General features: G+C 47.2%; 1 protein-coding gene across 2 annotated transcripts in view; it reads right to left on the reverse strand.

The window, feature by feature from the left end:
* CPSF1 (cleavage and polyadenylation specific factor 1) overlaps positions 1 to 17,806 on the reverse strand; it is a 146,949-nt gene extending 129,143 nt beyond the window's left edge. Inside the window, exon 1 of one of the 2 annotated variants that reach the window (XM_068126028.2) lies at positions 17,583 to 17,806. The gene's annotated coding sequence lies outside the window, so the exon portion shown is untranslated. The remainder of the gene's footprint in view (positions 1 to 17,582) is intronic. The other variant, XM_068126027.2, reaches the window with a different exon arrangement.
* Positions 17,807 to 18,932: the final 1,126 nt, after the last annotated feature.

Genomic DNA, 18,932 nt, shown 5'->3' on the forward strand with positions numbered 1-18,932 from the left:
GGAGGGCGCACGCCAGTTCGGTCGGCGCGGAGCTGCTCATTGTGCATGCCAGGGAGCTGAAGGTCTCGTCGTGGACAAGGCGACGTCGTTTGACGTCGACTAGCAGCCCGTGCGCGCAGAGGAAGTCGGCGCCCAGCAAAGCCACGGGGACGCTGGCGGTAACAAAGGTCCATTGAAAACGCTGGCTGCCGAAGCAGAGGGTGACGACGCGTGGGCCGAAAGTGCGCATGTCCGAGCCATTAGCAGCGACCAAAGAGGGGCCGCAAACGGCGTCCCGCCTGTCCTGCTCGGAGGCGGGTATGACGCTCAGTTGGGCGCCGGTGTCACACAGGAAACGCCGCCCAGACGCTTTGTCCCGAATAAACAGCAAGTTGCCCGAGTGGCCGGCGCTCATGGCTGGGAATGAACGCCGGCCCGGCCGTTTCCCGACCTGCCGAAAGTGCACGGGGGCCGGCACGTCCGAGCCTTGTGTCCGAACCTGGCGTGGTAATAACACCACGCCCGGTCAGGTGGAGGCCCCGGCCGTCGTGTCGGAAGCGGGCGGTGCGGCGTGGCGGCCGCCAGTTGCACCGGTAGTTCGGCCTCCAACCGCGCAGGGCGCTCGGGCGTCGCCTCGGATGGCGGCGGGCTCCAGGTAACCGCGTCGATGTGCTGGCCCGCTGAGGAGATCTTATCGGCTTCCCTGGCGAGGGCGCGGGAATCCGTGATCAACGTGCCAGCCAGGGCGAGGCGTACCGGGTGAGGCAACTGGCGAAGGAACAGCTCGCGGAACAGAAAATCCGGAGAGTGCTCACCGAGCAACGAGAGCATATAGTCCATGCGCTCGGACGGGCGCGTGTCGCCGTGCTCGTGCTGCCGGTGAGAGGGCGAAAGCGTCGAGGAGGAGTGTCTTCAGCGCGTCGTATTTGTCAGCAGCCGGCGGGTGCTCGAGGAGGCTCAAGGCGCGGATCGCAGTGGCGGAACCGAGCGCCGCCACAACATGGTGGAAGCGGGTGTCGTCCGCGGTGATGCCTCGCAGGGCGAACTGGGAGTCCGCCTGGGCGAACCAAACAGCCGCGTGAGCCTCCCAGAAGGTAGGCAGTTTAAGACTCACTGCCGTGTCCATGTCGGTAGGTCACCAATGAAGGAGCTTTGCTCCAACGCGAGTCGAAAGGATTGACGTGACCAAAGACGGAAATTCGTCCGAGTTGCTTTATTGCACGTATCAAACTCGGGTACTCTGAAAAGCCCGTTTATCGGGCAGCAATATATATACACATTTATGTCGGGAAGTTTGCCCGGCAAAAGCTATACCGGGCATGCCCGGGTGTCAAGGGCGAGCCTTGGAAAGGCGAGTCTGGACCTGCCCGGGCGTGTTTGGCTGCGGCCTGGCAAGTCGAGGCTGGGCGTGCCCGGGCGCTCTGGACGAGCACTGGAAAGGTGAGAGCGGGCATGCCCGGACGCTCTGGGCGAGCCCTGGAAAGGCGAGAGCGGGCATGCCCGGACGCTCTGGGCGAGCCCTGGAAAGGCGAGAGCGGGCATGCCCGGGAAAGACGAGACCGGGCGTGCCCGGGAGGTTCGGGCGTGCCCGGGAACAGTGAGTCCGGGCATGCCCGGGAGAGGCGCGTCTGGCCGTGTTCTGGCCGGTGCAAGGCGATTGTGTGCATCCAGCGGTAACCGCTACACAGCGCCCTACCTGTGGACCATATATATTTAACATGCGAGGACCTAACTGTGGACAACATACATACAACATGCTGGGCCCTACCTGTGGACACTGTACATTTAACATTCTGGGCCCTACCTGTGGACCATATACATTTAACATGCTGGACCCTATGTGTGGAAAATATCCATTTAACATGCTGGGCCCACCTGTATAAAATGTACATTTAACATGCTGACCAATACCTATGTACATTTAACATGCTGGGCCCTACCTGTGGACAACATATATTTAACATGCTGGGCCCTACCAGTGGACAACATATATTTAACATGCTGGGCCCAATATTTAACATGCTGGGCCCTACCAGTGGACAACATATATTTAACATGATGGGCCCTACCTGTGGACCATATACATTTAACATGCGATGACTTAACTGTGGACAACATGCATTTAACATGCTGGACCCTATGTGTGGACAATATCTATTTAACATGCTGGGCCCACCTGTATAAAATGTACATTTAACATGCTGATCAATACCTATGTACATTTAACATGCTGGGCCCTACCTGTGGACAACATATATTTAACATGCTGGGCTCTACCTGTGGACAACATATATTTAACATGCTGGGCGCTACCAGTGGACAACATATATTTAACATGCTGGGCCCTACCTGTGGACAACATATATTTAACATGATGGGCTCTACCTGTGGATAAACATTTAGCATTTTTCATTTGTTTAATATGACTTTACAAACTTACTGCATTAGCCCTTTGTGGACATCTTAATGATACAAAACCGAAAATGGATTGCTAACTTTAGTAGACCCACAGTAATAGTTAATAGTACAAGTTCAATTGACAAAATATATAGCAATAGGTAATATATACTACTAGCGGGGTCACCCGTGGGAATCCCACGGGCATGGATGTGTGTGACATTTCGACATATTGAGTTATATGCTGCACATTCATTTTTACAAAATGGTTACTGGCAAGTCATCAGATCCAGAAATGGTGTGAATTTAGTTATTTCACATAATATGTGACCCCTCACTCCTCTCCACCTGACACTCTCCTGTCTCCACCTGACACTCTCCTGTCTCCACCTGACACTCTCCTCTCTCCACCTAGCACTCCTCTCCTCTCCAAACCCTCACATCCCTCTCCTTTCCAATCCCTCACCTCTCCAATCCCTCACACTCCTCTCCTCTCCAATCCTTCACACGCCTCTCCAATCGCGCCTCACACTCCTCTCCAATCGCGCCTCACACTCCTCTCCAATCGCGCCTCACACTCCTCTCCAATCGCGCCTCACACTCCTCTCCAATCGTGCCTCACACTCCTCTCCAATCGTGCCTCACACTCCCCTCCAATCACTCCTCTCCAATCGTGCCTCACACTCCTCTCCAATCACGCCTCACACTCCTCTCCAATCGTGCCTCACACTCCTCTCCAATCGCGCCTCACACTCCTCTCCAATCGCGCCTCACTCGCCTCTCCAATCGGCTTTCCCCGTCTCGTTTCTCTCCTTTTTCTCCCGTCTCGTTCTTTTTCTTGCTCCAAATCGGCCCGTCGGAATCGGAAATCGGCCCGTCTCGCCCGTCGGCCCGTCGGAATCGGAAATCGGCCCGTCTTGCTTTTGTGCTTGTGCGTAAATAAATTGTGTTCATGACACCATTTCTGGTGTTGGGCTAGCGGCTAGGGTGCCGGCTTAGGATCCTGGGTTTGAATCTCGGTCGATCGCCGAATTAATGCCAGGGGGGTTGACTCAGCCTGTCATCCTTCCGAGGTCGGCTAATTGAGTACCAGTTCACTGGTAATTCCCTGTTTGTCGTTGAAGGCGGCAAAAAGGGTTGGCGTCAGGAAGGGCATCCGGCCGTAAAACATTGCTTCAAAAAGGGGACAAAAAAACAACAACTACCACGGTCCCCGAAAAGGCCAACCCCCGCTTTGCGGGGAAAAATGGCCTCTAAACGGTGGTTTTTACACCATTTCTGGATCTGATGACTTGCCAGTAACCATTTTGTAAAAATGAATGTGCAGCATCTAACTCAATATGTCGAAATGTCACACACATCCATGCCCGTGGGATTCCCACGGGTGACCCCGCAAGTTTGCATTGACGTTCGTCGATGGACTCGTTCGCCCGTCTCATTCGTTTTCTTGCTGCATCCTGTTCAAGTCTGCGTTCTTCATCGATCGTCTCATTCATTTTGGAAATAGAAGTTTCCACGCAGCGCATGAATTGTCACGATCCTCAAGAGGAATTTGTCTCGTAATCATCAAATGATAAATGGCAAGTAAATTATATTGTGGAAAATTAAAGATTTCAAATAAACCTATTTAAAGTGTATTCGCACATAACTAATTTTAAAAAACGAAGAAATATCTCTCGGTAATTTCCTGAAACATATTTTACTTCCGGCTAATAATGTTGAATTAAATAAAAACGAAGAAATATATGTCGGCATCATTGTTGACGTTTTTGTGACGACTGTCATCAAACGAAAAAGTAATATATCTTAACGGAAAAGCAAAAGCGAATTTTTAATATATTTAATAGAAACACGTTGCCGTCGGTGTCATGTTGGGCGGTGTATGATACACCATGACGCGATTTTTAAAAATATATCTGCATTTTCCCGCGTGTGTGGAATGTTCTCAATTATTGCTGACACCGACTCTAAAACCATCGATAAAAATGAAATCATATGGTGAGTTAGATTGGAGATAAAGGCGTGAGAGAGACTCAATGGCCTTGAAGTTGAAGTTACAGGCGTTTGAGAATTCATTTCGTTCTATAAACGGCAACTTTCATTGGATTTCCTTCCCGTTTTTTTTCAACCGAGTCGAAAACGATGTTAGCGACTGTGAAAAATGAAATGATATATCGAATTTTTAATATGTATCGACACGTTGCCGTCGGTGTCATGTTAGGCGGTGTATGATACACCATGACGCGATTTTAAAAAATATATCTGCATTTTCCCGCGTGTGTGGAATGTTCTCAATTATTGCTGACACCGACTCTAAAACCATCGATAAAAATGAAATCATATGGTGAGTTAGATTGGAGATAAAGGCGTGAGAGAGACTCAATGGCCTTGAAGTTACAGGCATTTGAGAATTCATTTCGTTCTATAAACGGCAACTTTCATCGGATTTTCTTCTCGTTTTTTTTCAACCGAGTCTAAAACTATGTTAGCGACTGTGAAAAATGAAATGATATATCGAATTTAAAATAGATATCGACACATTGCCGTCGGTGTCATGTTGGGCGGTGTATGATACACCATGACGCGATTTTAAAAAATATATCTCTGCATTTTCCCGCGTGTGTGGAATGTTTGTGGAAAATTAAAGATTTCAAATAAACCTATTTAAAGTGTATGCGCACATAACTAATAAAAAAAACGAAGAAATATCTCTCGGTAATTTCCTGAAACATATTTTACTTCCGGCTAATATGTTGAATGAAATAAAAATGAAGAAATATATGTCGGCATCATTGTTGACGTTTTTGTGACGACTATCATCAAACGAAATAGTAATATATCATAACGGAAAAGCAAAAGCGAATTTTTAATATATATCGACACATTGCCGGCGGTGTCATGTTGGGCGGTGTATGATACACCATGACGCGATTTTAAAAAATATATCTCTGCATTTTCCCGCGTGTGTGGATTGTTCTCAATTATTGCTGACACCGAGTCTAAAAGTAAAACCATCGATAAAAATGAAATCATATGGTGAGTTAGATTGGAGATAAAGGCGTGAGAGAGACTCAATGGCCTTGAAGTTACAGGCCTTTGAGAATTCATTTCGTTCTATAAACGGCAACTTTCATCGGATTTTCTTCCCGTTTTTTTTCAACCGAGTCTAAAACTATGTTAGCGACTGTGAAAAATGAAATGATTTATCGAATTTGATTTGAAATAAAACTGGGGGAGAGCAAGACACCACGGGCCTACAAAACAGGACTCAAAGCTATGCGAGTTAATAAAATGGTGGATATTTGTTTATAGCCACTCCCAGAATGGGTGGAGCTATGGGTGGAGCTACTCTGCAAACCGAGTAAGCCACACCCCGGACAGACACCCAACAGATAGACAGACAGACAGACAGAATCATCTACGGCTATTATAATATAGATACACAAAGAATTAAGTTAAGCACCCCTACACAACGAATTAAGGTAAGCACCCCCTAATATATATTCTTTGTGTATATGTATACATTGGCATATATTCTAAGGTATGTGAGATCAAATAATGATTGGTATGACATTAGCAATTATCCATTGATGAAATGCAGATACACAGGGTCTATGAGACGTAGGGTTGAGTCAGTGATCCGATCACGTGGGTCCTACACACGTTATTGACGCAAAGATCGCTAGAGGTCTTCTCAGAACAATGACTGTACGTTAGAAAACATAAACGTCATCCACACTGTCCATGATGGACCTATAGCTCCATACTTAAATTGAGGTGCAAATATGCCTAAAATTCCCAAAAAATTTCACCTTAAATTATTCAGAATAAAATATTGAAAACGGCATGATTGTTATGTTTTTATGTGACCATAATATCACTTCTCCAGAAAATATAGCAATATCATGGGTATATTACACTGTTTTGACGACAACAAACTTGTAATGTGCGAGGTTGTAAAAAAACGGGGGGGGTGCTTAACTTAATTCTTTGTGTATACATGGCCAAAAGTATGTGGACAGCCGAACATCACACCAGTATGTGCTCGTCGAACACCTCATTCCAAAATCATGGGCATTAATATGGAGTTGGTCCCCCCCCCCCCCCCCCCCCTTTGCTGCTATAACAGCCTCCGCTCTTCTGGGAAGGCTTTCCACGAGATGTTGGAACATTGCTGTTAAATAGATTTGCTTCCATTCAGCCACAAGAGCATTAGTGAGGTTGGGCACTGATGTTGGGTGATTAGGCCTGGCTCGCAGTCGGCGTTCCAATTCATCCCAAAGGTGTTCGATGGGGTTGAGGTCAGGGCTCTGTGCAGGCCAGTCAAGGTCTTCCACACCGATCTCGACAAACCATTTTTGTATAGACTTCGCTTTGTGCACGGGGGCAGTGTCATGCTGAAACAGGAAAGGGCCTTCCCCAAACTGTTGCCACAAACTTGGAAGCACACAATCGTCTAGAATGTCATTGTATGCTGTAGCGTTAATAGAGGATTATTAATCATTACTGATCATTATGTTTGTTCTTATGTCTTTCAGACCGTCTTCATTGTTGAAGTTGCAATAAACCGCCAACTGGATTAACAAAGAGAACTGGTCTTATTTATGAACACGGTGCAAGTTGACCAAAGCCACGATGCCTGCTGTGGGATGCCCAATCGCCGGATGTGACTACACCACTGAAGACCTCGATCCTGCTATCGTGGCCGCACTCATCACTGCCCACAGTGCCATACACGCCCCTGGACATGCCGCCATGGTTGAAAAAGTCAAAAGGCCCACAATTGTCTCCACTGGCTCCAGTGAAGAGTGGGCTTACTTCGAGTCATGATGGTCTGAATACGTCGATGCAACCAAAATCATTGGCCGCGATAAAGTAGTGCAGTTACTAGAGTGCTGTTACGAACCTCTGCGCAAGGATCTAACAAGATCGACAGGTGGTAGCCTTTCAAACAAACCCATCAAGGTGGTAATGGCAGCCATTAAAAAACTTGCTGTTCACAGAGAGAACACTATGGTTGCCAGAGTAGTACTACATAATTTGCGTCAAGACCGTGATGAGACAGTGCGCAGCTTTGGGGCCCGCCTACGTGGTCAAGTGGGAATATGCAAATTCCTAATCAAATGCCCTAGTTGTGATGCTGAAGTTAACTACACAGAAGCGATCGTGCGTGATGTTCTTACACGAGGAATTGCTGACCCTGAAATCCAGCTTGACCTCCTTGGTGACAAGAACCAGGACATGATCCTGGAGGACGTTTTCCAATTCATTGACGCCAAAGAATCTGGCAAACGTTCAGCATCTACACTACTGGACACACACTCAGTGGAAGCAGCTAGCAGCACATATCAAAAGGCCAAGCAAGTAACCATCAAGGACAGAAACGACCTATGCTCCTACTGTGGCAAAAAGGGACACGGGAAGAGCGCCCCAGCCCACGTTCGCAAAACAGAATGCGCGGCATATTGTCACAGATGTGGGCATTGCAATCGCGATAATCACATGGAGAGTGTATGTCGCAGTAGGAACAAACCCAAACGCATGAGTGCCTCTTCTAATAACAGTGAAAATGCTGTGTTTGATACTTTATGTACTGTCGACGTATCAGCACAACAGTCAAATGAAACTCCTAACATATCTGGGCATGAATGTAATGAGTTTGATAATGTTATTAATTCGGGTCGATCACGCAGTGAGCGTTCCATCACCCTTGACCACCATGTTTATGACAAACTCTCTAATACATGGATCAGGAAGGGTTCAAAACCTCAACCATTTGTTAGTGTGACTGTAAAAATCATGCGAGAAGACTACGCGGCCCTTGGCTTTGACCTTTCCACCCAGACCATGACTTGCCATGTCCCCGCGATGGCAGACACAGGGTGCCAGAGTTGCCTTGCTGGTATAAAGGTCATCCACCGCCTTGGTTTGCACAAATCTGACCTCATCCCAGTAACCATGAGAATGTGCACTGCTAACAATGGAGGCATCAATATCCTTGGGGCCACTGTACTCCGCTTGTCGGGCAAAGACAAACGGGGTCAGGCTGTTGAAACTAGGCAAATGACCTATGTCACAGAAAGCTCTGACAAGCTCTTCCTCAGCAGAGAAGCCTGTGTCGCCCTTGACATCATCCCGGATAGCTTCCCCAAGATTGGTGTAGACCTGACAGCACAGCAGCCGGACGCAACAGCAGTCTTACAGGAAGACCCCACTACAGCGTGCCGTTGCCCTCAGCGTCGTCGACCCCCACCACCCCCGACAAAGCTGCCGTTCCCCGCAACTGATGCTAATCGCATGAAGCTACAACAGTATCTCCTTGAATACTATAAGTCAAGCACATTTAACACTTGTGAGCATCAAACATTGCCTCTAATGGATGGCCCGCCCATGAAACTGATGGTGGATCCTAATGCTGAACCAGTAGCACACCACACACCGGTACCAGTCCCACTACACTGGCGGGATGTGGTCAAAGTTGGGATAGACCACGATGTACAGTTGGGTGTGCTTGAACCAGTCCCCATTGGCGAACCCATCACCTGGTGCCATAGAATGGTTGTCTGTGCAAAGAAGAATGGCCAGCCACGCCGCACCGTTGATTTCCAGGCCCTCAACGCCCATGCTACACTGGAAACACATCACACGCCATCACCCTTTCATCAGGCTAGATCGGTTCCGAACAGTAAGAAAAAGACGGTCTTTGATGCGTGGAACGGTTACCACAGCGTGCCCATCTGCAAAGAAGACTGGCACCTGACCACCTTCATCACACCCTGGGGTAGATACCGCTATAAAACTGCCCCCCCAAGGGTATATTGCATCTGGCGATGGATATACAAGACGTTAGGGCTGTCAACCGAGCCGAGACCGGGACGAAATCCCGGCGGTTTCAGCTTTCGAGACGGTCTCGGGACGGTCCCGAGATAAATTGATTGACGCAATTTCTCGGTAAAAAAATCCCGGTTAAAATTCCAACTTCTTGCAGATATTTTCCATAATAGAGGCATTTATTGAGCCTTGCTTTCATTACTCTGCTTCTGCACAAGCATCATTTTTCGCAAGTGCAGCTGAACTGACACAAACGATGATAGATAAAGTAAACTCACTGTTCCAGGATTTTCCCCTTGTCAACAAACAATGCACTGCAAACGAATCCGAATTCCGAATCCGGATCTTCACCAACATCTAATCATGTCGTCCTTGTCACACACGCTGCATCTCCACAAAATTTCGTCCGAATCCGTCCACAACTTTTTGAGATATTGTGTTCACAAACAAACGGACAAACAGACAGGAGTGAAAACATAACCTCCATCTACCTTTGGTGGCGCAGGTAACGAAATCAGGATGAAGGTCCCAATGAAAATCCACCTCATCACGACTTTATTTAAACCGTCGAATCCTTCCGCTGTATCACTCCGCCTCGCCCCGCCTTACGCTGCGGTCACGTGTCCGTCCTTGGAGACGAGTTACGGAATGTGGTTGCTATGGTCTTTTGCACATTAATATCGAGGGACTCGCTCGAGCCCCGTGATTGGAGGGACGATGTTTATTTAGATTAAAAACACGTTTATAACGGATTATTCTACACACAATGTATTAATACAAGTACAATACATTATGTAGTTTTATGAAATGAGTTTTTGATGAACGTTTATGTTTAATTGCAACGCTAAATCTATAAATTGTAAGAATCCCTCGGGGTTTGGTTTGACGGTTTGAATGTGAAAGTATTTTGGTTATCTTATCTCCACTTTAGGCCTGATAAGTTGATTACGTTTACTTTAGTCACAGAGTCAAAATAAGGAGGAAGGGGGGGGGGGGGGTGATCACTACACCGCCTGCTTTATAATTTACTAGCAGAAGTACCCGGCGGGGGAGGGGAGGGGAACGGGGGGGAGGGGGGGGGAGCGAGCCCCTTGGCGATCACAACTCACAAAATGATAATGAAACTCCAACCGGGACTCGAATATGCCTGGGCAGAAACATTTTCTCCCTCTGACATTCCGAGCAAGAAATTACACGACAATACAAACTGTAATGAGATAACCCGGTCCCGTCGGTGGCCGATCATCTGCATGTAGGCGGTGTATTTTATTTCATCCCGGTAAATGGAAGCTAAGTCGGAATTTAAGTACTCAACATCAGAAATGAATTTTTTCATTGTTGTTTATATATTGTAATGAAATTCCATTATTTTTGAAGCCTTATTATTTATTTATTAATGTTCCTTGTTTTTTTTTTTTTTTTTTTTTTTATGAAAATTGAAAATTGATCGAGACGGTTCCGAGACGGGATTTTGAATCTAGCTAACAGCGCTACAAGACGTTATGACGAGATCGTGTCTGACATCCCCAATAAGACCAAATGCGTTGATGACGTCTTGCTCTGGTCTGACTCGCTGGCAGACAGTTTCTTCCAGGCTGTTCAGTGGCTTGACACCTGTGGACAGAATGGAATCACCCTGAACCCTTACAAGTTTGTGTTTGGCAAAGATATAGTGGAATTTGCTGGTTTCGAAATAACTCCCAATAGTGTTCGTCCTTGCAGGAAATACCTACACCCGATCCTCGATTTCCCAACACCCAAGATTTCCCTTCACTGGAACTAAGAGGCCTAGCCCAAATCAAGAAAAACAGCCCCAGACCATTATTCCTCCTACACCAAATTTTACAGTTGGCACTATAGTCCGTGGGCTGAGTAGGGTTTACATGCACCCCCCCCCCCCCCCCCCCACAACTTAACTTACCGGGTATGTCCATGTACCCCCCACCCTAGGGGTTAGGAAAAACCATGTTAACAGAAAAAAAACTCATTCCCTCATAGTTTGACCTCTGGTGACCTCATTAGTGACCTCATTTGCATATAACACATATCATTGTAAAGAGTGTCCCAGGACAAATATTTTGAGGGGTCATATGCAACCATAGGATGACGAGGTAAAAAGTTATGGCCATTTGAATTTCGCCTACCCCTAATTTTCGGAAATCACTGACACAGGGGGGGTAACATCAAAATATGCGTGGGAGGTACCTTGGGAAAGAGTTTTTTTTCTGTTAACATGGTTTTTCCTAACCCCTAGGGTGGGGGTACATGGACATACCCGGGAAGTTAAGTTGTGGGGGGGGGGGGGGGGTGCATGTAAACCCTACTCAGCCCACGGACTACTATGCATTCGGCCAGGTGGCGTTCTCCTGGCATCCGCCAACCCCAGACCTGCTCGTCGGACCTCCAGATGGTGAAGCGTGATTTATCACTCCAACGAACGCGTTTCTACTGCTCCAGAGTCCAATTGTGGCAAGCTTTACTCCACTCCAGCCAACACTTGGCATTGCCCATGGTGATCTTAGGCTTGTGTGCGGCTGCTCGGCCATGGAAACCCATTTCATCAAGCTCCCGACGAACAGTTGTGCTGATGTTGCTTCCATATGCAGTTTGGAAAGGCCATTGTGAAGTTTTCTGACTTTTCTTGATTTGTGCATTATTTAGGCCAAAATCGCTGAGTGCTGACACCTCAATTAGCAAAGCCTTCTTTTCCTTTTTGTACCTCAGTACATTATCCGGTCGCAATGCTTTGTTTTCTATGCTCACGCTTGATGGGACCATTAGGTCGTACTTGAGCATTACTTTCTTGTTTTCAGTGATTGCTTTTGGTTCATGTTTCCACGAGTTATCTGGAACTGGGATATTGACACTTTTGCAGATGTGGCAGCGGATTACTCGACATACTTTGTTGTGCCTTTGGGTGTATAGCTGCTATGACATGAGTTTTTTACATCCTGATAGGAGGTGGTTTGTACTTTGTTTCTACCTTGCAGAACCTACACTTGTCTGATTGACTCAGCTGTGTATGTGTGTGTGTCACCATTTTCCTCAGAGATGGCCAAACAGTTATTCATCAAACTTTTAGAGGTTCATCAGTGAGTGCTGAGGAGTGTTTTAGGCCAAAAAAAAAAAAAATTTAAGCATTGGATTTTTTTTTAATCACTCTATAGTGCTTAAGCCTTTGAAGCTCTGTGAAAAGTAATGTTAAATGATCCCCAACCCCATTTCTTAGTGAGTGTATAGGGAAGTGTTTTTGGTCCCCCCCCCCCCCCGCCCCCCCCTCCCCACCCACAAAAAAATAATAAAAATTCGATTCCTTCAAAATGGCAAAAGGATTAGCACAACATCGGGCAATATCAGGTACCCGTTAGTCATAGATAAAGCATTGCTGTCCAACCAGATGTTACGAGTATTGGAAAACCCATTGAAATTGCATTCGCTACGCAACGGTGTAATTGTAATCGTACAAAGAGGTGAGGCAAAAATGTCAGCAAGTTGTGCTTTTCAAGCACACGAGAGTAAAAAAAAACTCATTGAAATTTGACTTTTGTTTCACTTTCTCCAAATAATGCTCATTTGATTAGCATTGTGACATAGTTACCGCAATAGTTAAAATCAAAATTACTCAATCTCATCTAGGGGGAACTATCTTACGAACTTCTCCCTGGTCCTCAACATACTCTTCCACAGCATTCACAGACATGCCAAGAACAGTTTAAATGGCAAAGTGGAAATAACTAATAGTTAAGGGGACATTTACATACACATGCAAACAAAGGTAAAAAGGTAAATTCTTCGACTATTGTAGTCATTTGTAGTCTTGGACTAAATGTAGCTTCCACTGCATACTGCTGTTCCTTTCTGGGTAACCCCAAAACGGCATCAACCACACAGGAGAACACCGAATGATTTTTGGTGTCAGTTCTCTGCTTATCGATCAAAATGAACTTCTTCTTCTTCTTCCCAGAAAGTGCAGAGACCTCCAAGAAGTATTTTCACACTGAGGGTTTACATGAATTCAAGCAAGACAGACATTTGGTCACCTTGCTGGACTATGCACACCTTGGCCAACACTGACTTGCACCGGTCTTAAACTTCTCTTCACTAGTACTAGTAAGTGTCAACATAGCCTGAGGAATGCACAGATGGTGTCCAGGAAAAATTATCTCAAGGTGTTGGTTCTTGCTCAGGGGATGACAAAGTGTTGATTGTTGTCTCTTGTTGCTGTAGGCAATCTGACGGGATACACACCAGGTTGTTATCATGGATGCAGTACAGCATTGTGATTTTTGAGACTGCACGGCGATGTTCAAGAATCTGCCCATGTCGTTGTTTGACCATGGTAGACACACACTCATGCGACTGAATGTAGTTGTTCGTCACACATCTAGCTGCTCGTCCTTGCACCGACTCCACCTTGTCTATGTTTCGATGTGTATATGGGCCCCATGCCCAGCTGGCAAACTAAAAAATAGGTTTTACTAATGCTTTGTAGCACAACTCCTTTATGTGACGTCAACAGCTTCTTAGATCGCATTGAAGAAAGCCCAAGGAGTTAAGGCCTTTCTTTGTGATGGAATCTGCATGCTTATTCCAAGAAATGTCATGAGATAGCTCCAACCCGACATATATGACTGGCGTTACCACCTACAAAGATACTGCATATAGCATCATCAATGGAGTTAACAATGGGCTATATACAAGGCAGTCATCAGCAAAAAGACAAACGTTGGAGTCCTTGGATACACAATCAGTGAAGTCATTAATGAAGCAGAGAAAGATCAGGGGCCCAAAGACATTAGCTTAAGATATGCCAGATAACACAGATACCTTATCTGAGAGACTTCAAGGATCACCTGTTGTTTTCTGCCTTGAAAGAATAACTAAATGAAATGAAGTATGTTTCATTGCACACCATTGTGGTCAAGCTTGTGTAGTAAGCGATGATGGGTAGCGTTACCATATGTCCGGTTTTTCCCAGATGTCCTACTTTATGTTCCTTAAATCTTCTTCCGGCCAGATATTTTAAATTATCAAACAATGGCCGAGATTTTGCCATTTAAGATTTGGGATACTTTTCTTACCTTATTTAAACCCTCAAACCATTTTTATACTTTTCGTACAGTGATAAAACGTCTGACCGGTGCACTGTATAACCTGACCGGCACAGTCTTGCTTGACCGCCGCACTGTATAGCCTGACCGGCGCACTGTATAACCCGACCAGCGCAATGTATATTCCGACCAGCGCACTGCACAACCAGACCGGTGCACTGTATAGCCGACCTGCACACTGTATAGCCTGACCCACGAACTGTATAACTTGACCAGCACACTGTATAACCTGACCAGTGCACTGTATAGCCTGACCGGTGCACTGTATAACCTGATCGACACACTGTATAGCTTGACCGGCACACTGCATAGCCTGATCGCCACACTGTATAGCTTGAACGGCACACTGCATAGCCTGAGCGACACACTGTACAATTTAAATGGCACACTGTATACCCTGACCGGCGCACTGTATAGCCTGACCGGCGCACAGTATAGCCTGACCGGCACACTGTATAGCCTGACCGGCGCATTGTATAGTGTTACGTGTTCCTCCCCGACCTCCTGGTCTCGGTATACCTCCGAACCCCGGGAGGAGCCACGGCAGAAAAATATGTTATTCCGTGTCGAAATCAATAAGGAAACCACTCCAATGGTTGTAAACAAACCAATAATATATTAAAAATCACACAGGAATAACATTACCAATAATGATAGCAAATCCGGACAATCAATATCTCTTAGGATGGTACCCCCCCACCCCCCTAAGTCACATAACTCACGGCACTCCCAGTGAATGGAACAGAAACCCCTCAATGTCTCTCTCTATAACTCAGCAGAGATGCGGCGAAGGGGCGATGGCAAGTAAAGAGGTGTAGGCAAGGCGTGGACTGTCACGTGATCCACACCCACAGAAAACGGGCAGTGGAAAGGGAACTCCCAAAGTCGCGATCCAGACGTGCACAGGCACCGTTCAATCAGCGAACCGCAGTGCAATCTTCAGACGCCGCTTTAGTGCACACTCAGCCCCGGCAGACCACCGGAGGGTCCAGCGCGGCGGACGCAGCAAAAACCTTGTCCAGTGAACGACGCGCGAGGGTCCAAAATGGCGGCCGGCTCTTGTTCGAGCCAAGCCTCGAGGCGAGGATTCTCCGGAACCTCACGCCTGTACCTGATTTCGCAGGCTTTTCACTACTCCCGCGATAACACCAATCGCACGAGATTCTTTTCACGGACTCAAAGTTCACTCGCGACGTTCGCTTGACCACGCTCGCAACGGAGCTTCAAGACGCGTCTTTTCACGATCTCCTCATGCCTCTTCTTCCTCCTCTCTCCTCCTCTTCCGGGTCACGATCTGATTTCCTGTCTCATTTTTACCATGAGCGCTTTTAACCTTTTAACCACAATAACCCTTCCCTTAAACAACAATAATCGCCGTTTCCTTCCAACCCCGATAAGAATAATAATACATAACCAGCAATGTTACAAGTGTATGAAAACCACAACCACGGAAGGGCCGAATCCGTAACAATAGCCTGACCGGCAAACTGGATAGCCTGATTGGTGCACTGTATACCCTGACCAATGCACTGTATAGCTTTGACCGGGGGCACTGTATAACCTGACCGGCACACTGCCTAGCTTGACCGGCGCACTGTATATCCTGACCTGCACATTGTATACCCCGACCAGCGCACTGTATAACCTGACAGGCACACTGTACAACCACACCGGCACACTGTATAGCCTGACCGGCGCACTGTATGGCTTGGCCGGTGTACGGTATAGCCTGACCGGCAAACTGGATAGCCTGATTGGTGCACTGTATACCCTGACCAATGCACTGTATAGCTTTGACCGGGGGCACTGTATAACCTGACCGGCACACTGCCTAGCTTGACCGGCGCACTGTATATCCTGACCTGCACACTGTATACCCCGACCAGCACACTGCATAGCTTGACTGGTGCACTGTATAACCCGACCGGCGCACTGTATAATCTGATGGGTGCACTGTATAACCTGATTGGTAAACTGTATAGCCTGATCGACACACTGTATAGCTTGACCGGCACACTGCATAGCCTGATCGACACACTGTATACCTTGGCCGGCACACTGTATACCCTGACCAGCGCACTGTATAGCCTTACCGTCACACTGTATAACCTGACTGGTGCACTATAGTCTGTATAACCTGACCGGCGCACTGTACAGCCTGACCGGCGCACTGTATAACCAGACCGGCGAACTGTATAGCCCGACCGGAGCCCTGTATGGCTTGGCCGGTGCACTGTATAGCCTGACCGGCAAACTGTATAGACTGATTGGTGCACTGTATAGCGTGACCAATGAACTGGATAGCTTTGACCGGTTGCACTGCATAACCTGACTGGCACACTGTCTAGCCTGACCGGCGCACTGTATATCCTGACCTGCACACTGTATACCCCGACCAGCGCACTGTATAGCCCGGCAGGCACACTGTACAGCCAGACCGGTGCACTGTGTAGCCCGAACGGCACACTGTATAGCCCGACCGGCACACTGTATAGCCAGACCCGCACAATGTATAGCTTGGCTGGCGCACTGTATAATCTGACCGGTGCACTGTATAATCCAACCGGTGCACTGTATAACCCGATTGGTACACTGTATAGCCTGATCGACACACTGTATAGCTTAACTGGCACACTGCATAGCCTGATCGACACACTGTATAGCTTGGCCGGCACACTGTATAGCTTAACTGGCACACTGCATAGCCTGATCGACACACTGTATAGCTTGGGCGGCACACTGTATACCCTGACCAGCGCACTGTATAGCCTTACCGTCACACTGTATAACCTGACCGGCGCACTATATAATTATAACCTGACCGGCGCACTGTATAGCCTGACCGGCGCACTGCATAGCCTGACCGGCGCACTGTATAGCCTGACCGGTGCACTGTATAGCCTGATCGACACACTGTATGTATGTATAGCCTGCAAGATGCACTGTATTGACTATTGTGCGTACAAATTCAGACTCAAGGGTTCCTTCACCACAACTACATGCAGCTACGAAGTGCACGGAAAATCCAAAATTACAAGATGATCTGCTCCAAATTGAAACGTTATGTGTAGCGCAGGAAGAATTTTAAAACTTCACCCCATCATCCCCTCCAATGACAATAGTAAAATAAATACTAAATAGTAAGTTGTTTATCTGTATAATAATTGTGGAACGCTTAAAAGTAATTTAAACCGATTTAAAGTCTTACATGAAGAAAATAATTTATCCAAAGCACATAGCAAGGCCGCACGAACGTACTATTACCTTTACAAGGAACGAATCATTCTTTTGAGCCGAAACGAAGAAAACCCTCACAGATGAGCGAATGACAATTCCACGTGCTTCCTTCAATTTTCATTTTTGGAGAAATTCAATCGTTGCAAAAATCAGAATGATATGTAAACGGGAAATTGAATGATAGAAAATGTGAAATACAATCTACACAAGTTTTCTAAGAGAGCGCTCTTGCTCGGAAAACCTTAAACGGAAGTTAAACATAATGACGTTTGCTATTTTTGGAATGAACAAGATGAAGAGACCGTCGAAGCGTTATTAGTTCATGTTTTCAACATAAATGTGGATAAAGTGTGGCTAAACATTTATAGGTTCACCATTAGGCTTTCCCCATCCTGTCCTATAATGAGACCTGACCTGACCTACACTGTCATGGCCACCAATACGTGAGCAAAGATGGAATACGACGCTAAAAGGCCATGTATGTATTACGTACATACAGGCCCATAAAAGGCCATGTATGTATTACGTACATACAGGCCCATGAAAGGCTATGTATGTATTACGTACATACAGGCCCATGAAAGGCCATGTTGTAGTGGTTACCTTATGCATATGTCGCGGTTACCTTCACTTATCCGCATGTGACGGTTACCATTACGATGGGTTTGGTATAACCCACGCACACGGGCGTTTGGTTGTGTCGTCGCGACGCACGCGCGGCTGTTGGAGCCACGCCCTCCGAAGAGGGTGCTTGTTTTATATAAGCCGTTACGACTTCCGTTCGCCGCGAACAGTTGCTGGAGATTTCTGTACAATAAACTACCTTTTGTACCCAACGAAATGGCCTCTTCTTATCGTCTTCGGCAACCGCTAAAATGTATGTATTATGTACATACAGGCCCATGAAAGGCCCTGTATGTATTATGTTGTGGCGGACACGAAAGCTCACTGGCGTGATGGCATCATTCCGCGCACCAAGTGGGCGGCAGCCACGCCCGAGGGGTAGGCGTGGCCTCGGGATATACATCGGGCGCGCAGCCCGGAGCGCTCCAGTGCTACAGTGGAGCTCTTGCAATAAAGACTCTTTCAACTTACCGCGTTATCCGCTTCCTCCTTGCTAAACAAGTAGCGCGCGTAGCACCGCGCTTCATTGGTGACCCTCCGACGTTCTGGTCAGCCATCGCTGACCACCCGAACCCACCACAGCAATGGCAACCAACGCGGTCACAATCAAACTCCCCGAGTTCTGGGAGGCTCAGGCTTAAGTTTGGTTCCTGCAGGCAGAAGCCCAGTTCCGACTTCGAGGCATCACGGTGGACGAGACCATGTACTGCCACGTGGTCGCCTCCCTCGGGCCCGGCACGGCCGCCCGCGTCG

The sequence above is a fragment of the Myxine glutinosa genome, chromosome 10 (genome assembly GCF_964187855.1).
Source record: "Myxine glutinosa chromosome 10, kmMyxGlut1.1, whole genome shotgun sequence".
NCBI classification, from domain to species: domain Eukaryota; kingdom Metazoa; phylum Chordata; class Myxini; order Myxiniformes; family Myxinidae; genus Myxine; species Myxine glutinosa.